Raw genomic sequence first — 7,310 nt, forward strand, 5'->3', positions numbered from 1 at the left:
TCATATTTTATATTAGCCCTCATGTATCTTAAGTCAATAGGGCAAAATAACTTTCCCCCTGTTTAGTTAACCTATCTATACCCAAATAATCACTTCCCTGGATGAATTTTAATTGTTTGGATTTTTTCCCCTCTTTTTTTGTTTTTTTTTTTTAATTTTTCATTAATTACACTTTATTCATTCTGCATCCCCCCATAAGCCCCTCCCTCCTCCCCTCCCAATCCCACCCTCCCTCCTCCCTCTGCTTGCATGCCACTCCCCAAGTCCCCTGATAGGGGAGGTTCTCCTCTCCTTTCTGATCTTAGTCTGTCAGTTCACATCAAAAGTGGCTGCATTGTCCTCTACTATGGCCTGGTAAGGCTGCTCCCCCCCAGAGGGAGGTGATCAAAGAGCAGGGGATTTTTTCCCCTCTTTTCATATTTCCACTGACATAAGAAAAGCATGTGTCAAGTATTAAAAGTAGTAAATTTTTCAAATCCAAAAGCAGTCGTTGTATATGCCTAAAGGCTTTTAAAGTAAAGGCATGTTTAACTTAAATTAATAAAGTTCCCAAGCGTTATACGTGACGCAGTGCACTGTCTTGGAATCTTATACCGCGTTCGTACTTGATCCCTAAATACCCAAGGTTCTATTTGCTAAGGCCTCAAATTTGAACAATGTAAAGAGTATTTAAGTTCCAACCATCCAATGGCTGTTTGAAAACATTATGTACATAAATGGGGGGAGTACTTTATATTTCATTATATCTTACTGCTTCTGTTAATTATATTTAATAACTTACATGAAAGTTCACAGGTGTGGAATCTGAAGGATTTCAGCTGAGTAGCCGAGATTTCTGGAATGGGTGCAGTGAGGATTGAGTGAGGACACACAGCATGTGTCCTGAGACTGAGTACACACTTCAAAAGATAAAGTCAGTCACACGGTCCCTCAGATCTCTGCTAGATGTTGGTAGATTGGATCAGTTCCTTACCATGTGGACTTTTTCTGCAGGTCCTTAGTCATGGCAGCTCCCAGGGAAAAAAGAGAGAAGTGAGGGTTCTAGGGCTTTCTAAGACTTAGACTTGAAAGCAGCATCCCATTATTTCTGTCATATTACATCCCTGAGATGCTGGTCAGTAGGCTGAGCCCACACTCAAGGGGAAAGTTTAAACTCTACCTCTTAAAGGGAAGATTGTCAAAAGAACTTTTGACAATTTTAAAACTTTTCGTACCAGCCAGGCGTGTGCACCTGTCAAACATGATGAGATTAGCAACACCATCACCATTTCCTGCCTCACGTATATTTTCATGTGGTGTCTGCTTCTGACCACAGCAACCGCTGAAAACAGCTTCACAGACGGATGCTTGTAAATGCAATGTGGTGCAATTTGCAATCTCCTCTGAACTTGTAGTTCCCACGGTGGCCAACAGATGGTGCTATTTTCTCTCAAAACAGGTGTAAATAAGCCTTGTTGCTCCCAAAAATTCTTGGTGGAACAACGAAAAACCAAAGGCAAACTGATGTAACAACCTTTTGCTCACAGACAAAAATGAAGGTTGGAAATTAATGAAACATTCTGAGAATAGCAGGGCAGGACACGGAGGGAAGGAGAGTTAGAATGAGCAACAAAAATAAGTTGGCTGTGAAAGCATTGTAATATATTACTTGCATGCTGACTGAGTTGAATGCTACTAATAATAATTTTATTCAAATGAAGCTTCATATTTGCCTTAATTTCTGTTAGATTTTTCTCTTCTAAAACTGAAAACCTTATCCCTATCCCTAGTCAGGATTCCTTTCCCTAGTCAGGATTCCTTTTTTTTTTTTTTTTTTTTTTTTTTTTTTTCTGGGAAGGGGGTTCATTTTGTTTGGTTTTGTAGTAATTGTAAGAACACACAGCGGCAAATTAAAGTAGCATTAAATGAGAGAGAAATAGAAAGACAGACATGAATGAAAAAAATGTTTAAAAAAACATAAATAGATATAGATATATTTAAGAAAAAAAAGAACACTTTCTGGTTATATATGAGAAGGTTGTTTCTTCTATCTATGGAATAGATATTCTAACAGAAGGACCTTTCTTCCACTGCTTCCTATATTCTTTTATTTTTTTTTAAACAGGGTATCAACACATAGTCTATATTGGCCTCAAATTTATAGTCTTTCTGAGTCCTAAATGCTGATCTCAGTGCTAATTTTAACCACAAAACAGCTGAATATGAAGAAAAAGACATTCAAGGAGAAACAAACAAAAAACATAACTACAGCTTTAAAAACTAAGGGGTGGGGCTCTGAGATTGATTTCTGACTGCAAAAATACAAGAAGGGAAAAATCAGTAACAATAAAATTTTCCCTCACTTACAGTTTTCAGAACTTCTCTTTATTTTTCTTCTCAAATATAATGGTATTTTGGTACTGGCCTGGAGTTCCCACCAAACGATCACACAGCTACTACTTCCTTACTCAGAGAAAGTTAATCTTTAATAAGTAGGACAAATATTTGCAGCAGATAAAAAGAAACATGTTTCTTTTTGTACTTTCCCAAAAACCTATTTTACTAAGAAAAATTATTTTACATTATAATCTTACAAATGTAAAAGGAGCAGAGTGATTAAGATTATTTTCCAGAAAATACCAGAAAGTAACAAATTCTTGGTATGGCAAAAATAATTAATAATCTAATAGTAAAATTACTTGGCTGTCCACATTCTCTGCTTTCCTCAGTCCCTGGAACAGACAAAACTGGCTTCTTAGAAGCACGTGGATTCATGCCACTGGAGACAGGAGGAGCTGTCTGCCCTCACAAAGACACAGGGAGCTGAGTTCATGTTGTCACAGACAATGTGGGGCTCCCAACAAACCAGGTCTGCAGGTAGGACTGAAAACTGGGACATTTAATTAGAATTCGAGTGAGCAGACAATCCATACAGTTAGGTGACTTCACATTATAGAGGAAAGCCAGTTTCCTGCTGATAATAGATGTTCAGTGAGTCTGCATTCCAGAGAGTGAATTCTCTAGTGCAGTTCTCCCACTGCACTCTAAGGATGCTTGGCTTCTGCTCTGTCACATGACACTACAGGGACTTCTGGGAAACTCCCTCCCTATGGATATATATTGAGAACATGTGACAAGCGTGTGCCCTCCAGCTCAGTGTCCAAGAGCATTCCCCAGTAATAGGAACAGGGACTGTCTCTGACATAAACTCATGGGCTGGCTCTTTGATCACCTCCTCCTGAGGGAGGAGCAGCCTTACTAGTCTACAGAGAAAGACAAAGAAGCCAGTCCTGATGAGACCTGATAGATTAGGGTCAGATGGAAGGGGAGGACTTACCCTATCATTGGAATGGGGGAGGGGCATAGGAGAAGAAGAGGGAGGGTGGGAGGGTGGAATTGGGAGAGCATAGGGAAGGGGTTTACAGCTGGGATACAAAGTGAATAAACTGTAATTAATTAAAAAAAATAAGTTAAAAAATGTAGAAGAATAAAAGTTGATCATTCTTTCTCAGTATATACCACAAGTCAATTACTGAGGACCAAAGATATCATTGTTAAATCTGAAACTTCTAAAAGAAAAGGTAGGATGTATACTTTAGGACATAAGCTCAGGTATTCAGCTTTCTGAATAAGATGCCAGTTACTGAGAAAATATGAACAAGCAACAAAGAAAACTTCATGAAATTAAAAAGCTTTGTACTGCAAAGAAAACTGTTAATTGGCTGAAGACCAGCCTACAGAATGAGGAAAAAAATGTTTTCCAGCTGTACATTTGACAGGGGATTGGCATCTAGAATATACAAAGAATATATACATATATACATATATATATACACACATATATATCAAGAATACAAACAACCCAATTAAAAAGTCTTTCTCTGAAGAAATACAAATGGTTAAGAAATAAAAAAAGAGAGAGAGAGTGTGCCCTCCTTCTTATGTGTTCTGTGATAATCCTGACATGACACTAGCTAGTGGCCAAATGTATCAAACATGGAACATTTAAGTGTCTCACTCTTTTTTTTTATTCTTCTTCTCCTTTATTAAAGTTTTATTTTTTATATTAATTACAGTTTATTTACTTTGTATCCCAGCTGTAGCCCCCTGCCTTATTCCCTCCCAATCCCACTCTCCCTCCCTCATCTCCTCCCTGCCCCTCTCTAAGTTTACTGATAGGGGAGGTCCTCCTCCCCTTCCATCTGACCCTAGCCTATCAGGTATCTTCAGGACTGGCTGCCATATCCTCCTCTGTGACCTAGCAGGGCTGCTTCTCCCTTGGGGGGCGGGGTGGTGATGCCAAAGAGCTAGACATTGAGTTCATGTCAGAAATAGTCCCTGTTCCCCTTACTAAGGTACCCACTTGGATACTGAGCTACCATGGGCTACATCTGAGCAGGAGTTCTAGGTTATATCCATGCACTGTCCTTGGTTTGAGAATCAGTCTCAGAAAAGACCCCTGTGCCCAGATATATTTGCTCCTTGTGGAGATCCTGTCCCCTCCAGGTCTTTCTATCTCTCCCTTCTTTCATATGATTTCCTGCACTCTCACTCTTTCTAAAATCAACTTATCTTCCAAAACTTTCTAAGTTGTAACAAAAAACAGTTACACTCTTTTTACTCATAGTCCCCAAATGTTAGCCAGTTTTCTGAGTATACTTGATTGTCACTTTGTGCCGCCATTTGTTGTTTGCTGAAGCATTTGTTTTATTTATCTTTGTTGCATGTGTATATGTAGGCACACATGAGAACATATGTTCACATATGTTCGTGTGTGTAGAGAACCTGTATGTACATGTGTTTAGAGGCTAGAGTCTAATGTTAGATATCTCCCTTGCTCTCTCTTCAGATGATCTATTAAGACAGGATCTCTTACATGGACACAAAGCCTTCCCATTCAGCTAATATACCTAGCTGTTCTCTGCCTCTGCTTCCCACATGCTGGGATGGTAGGCAGAATGCCACATCTACCTGGCATTTACTTGGGTGCTTAGCATCTGAACTCTAATCCTCATACATGTGTGGCAAACACTTTACCCACAGAGCCATCTTCGCAGCTCCCTCTGAAACTTTGAAAAGTAGTCTTCAGCCACGAAGCCCTCTCATACAGCATCTAATTCCCCCAAATAAGACAACTTCAGACCTTGCCAACATCCCAAACTGTCTTTCCTTCTTTTCTCCTCCAAGAGTAGATCACGAGCTGATTTGGTTTTTATGTCTCTTCAGAGTGTTCCTGCCAAAGTCACAGTTCTCAGTCTCTGGTGTGTGCTGTAAATAGAATCCGGCTGTCACTCACTGCCCAGGGGGAAGAGAGAATATCAACCCCAGGTTGTAGGCTGGAGAAAAGGTCAAGATTTAAAATACAGTTTCTGTTGAATGAGCATCACTTTCTCACCATGGAAACGTCAAAATCTCCCCCCACCCTGGCCAATGGTGAAACTTCTATCTGTGAAGCTTTGAAGGAGAAGTCTATCACCAAACTTCCCTGACCATAGAACATACATGGAAGATCTACAGAAAATCGTTGCCCAACCTCTGTGTGACTCAGCTCTGAAGGTAGCTACAGCAACGGCAGGGCAAATGCTGGCTGTCAACCTACCCAAAACCCTGTTAACTAGGTTGGGTCTTCGGGAAAGCAGGCATTGTGGTGGGTCAGGTACATGGGAGGATGAGATGATGAAGTCTGCATGTTATAGCAAGAAGTAAGGGACAAGGCACCAAAAGCAGAAAATCGAAAAAGTGGAGGTATGTAATTTTTTAAATACAGGAAAATAACTGGAAGGGATGTATATGGTAAGGTCTCTAGGTACAGTTTTTGAAAATTGAAAAGTTGCAACAATTCACTTGGTTTTTGTCTTAATTTTTCATCATAAAGTAAACATTTTAGCCCTGAATGCAACTATCTTCATAAAAACCAGAATAGAACTGGACTTGTGTTGAAGTCTAAACCAATAAGGAGTTAAAGTAGGAAGTTAAGTCCTGTAGTTGGAGACCAGCTTGGGCAACATAGTAGCATCCTGTCAATAAATACAGAAATTTAAAAAAGAGAAAATGAGTTCTTGAGAATCATAATGATAATATAATGATCATGTTGTATTTTGGGAAAATTCAGCCTACCCCTAAGGACTCTGGGGACTTAATGAAAACACAAGTGCCTCAACTACTGAAAAAGAAAGGCTTCCAGGGGCATAAATCCAGCCCAGAGTTCTTCAGAAAGGTTGTCTACAAGAGCTCCGCCAAACACTGGGATGTGGGTCTGATTGGCTCAACGCTCCAGCATGCACTGGGTGCAGATGATGCCCTTCTCACTAGAGGTGGAAGTTGACCCCATTGCTGGCACACTGTTTTCAGTCATCTCTTGCTTATAGTCTGCGATGTGTTCACAACAGAGGAAGCTTGACTTTGTTCCAGCTTCTAGTTTTTTTCAGGACCTGAGACAGCTGAGTAAAGTGAAAAAGAGGCAAATTTGTATATTTGGCAAAAATACATTCAGTCAGAATATATATATATATATATATACAGATATAGATAGATGTATATATATATATACAGATATAGATAGATGTATATATATATATACAGATATAGATATAGATATTCATATATATCATGCTGATATATATATGTGTGTGTATATTATGGACACATATATATCAATATATCAATACATATGTGTGTGTGCGTATATGAACACTATAAATGACAGCTTCTATAGGGTCACATTAGAGAATCTGTAAGGAAAAGTGGGCATTTCCCTTCCTACTCATATACTTCTATATTTTATTTTAAATTTTTGTAGCACAATTAACCTTTAGATGGAATAAAAAGTTAACTGTGTTATCATAAAACTTGCCTTTCACATTCTTCTTTATGGCTAACTGAATAGCAAAGTGTACTGAGTGATGTTGGCATATTTCATGGCTTCAGTAAGCGGTTTTCATTTTAAAACAAATATGTCCACATTCTCTCCATTTGTAACCTAAAATCATTTCCTCTAACAGAAAGTGCTAATGGAAATACCAAATTCAAACTACGCTGGGCTGGATCTCTTATGGCACACTTTACAATGCTTTTGTCAGTGGAATAGAAGAAGGCAGAGTCTATAAATGAAGAGACTTTAGTGTTTATAAGACTAGGGAAAGGAAAGCAAAATGATAATGCCTTAAAAGAATGTAGTCTGAAGTGAGTTCTTAAGCACTATTATTTTCAAAGCCATGAACTCAGTAGGCTTGAGTTTTCTTAGTTTTTCAATTTGCTGTAGTCATTATTGGGCAAACTAGCAAAGGAAATATAAAAATAAAGGGGGGGAATTCACATGCACACACCTTTTC

The 7,310-nt window shown here is 38.8% G+C and overlaps 1 long non-coding RNA gene across 1 annotated transcript in view; it reads right to left on the minus strand.

Moving 5' to 3' along the window:
* LOC132648779 (uncharacterized) overlaps positions 1–2,447 on the minus strand; it is a 59,728-nt gene extending 57,281 nt beyond the window's left edge. The window contains exon 1 of the long non-coding RNA XR_009587184.1: positions 2,347–2,447. This is a non-coding gene — a long non-coding RNA (uncharacterized LOC132648779). The remainder of the gene's footprint in view (positions 1–2,346) is intronic.
* Positions 2,448–7,310: the final 4,863 nt, after the last annotated feature.

This window comes from Meriones unguiculatus, chromosome 17 (genome assembly GCF_030254825.1).
Source record: "Meriones unguiculatus strain TT.TT164.6M chromosome 17, Bangor_MerUng_6.1, whole genome shotgun sequence".
Classification (NCBI taxonomy): Eukaryota; Metazoa; Chordata; class Mammalia; order Rodentia; family Muridae; genus Meriones; species Meriones unguiculatus.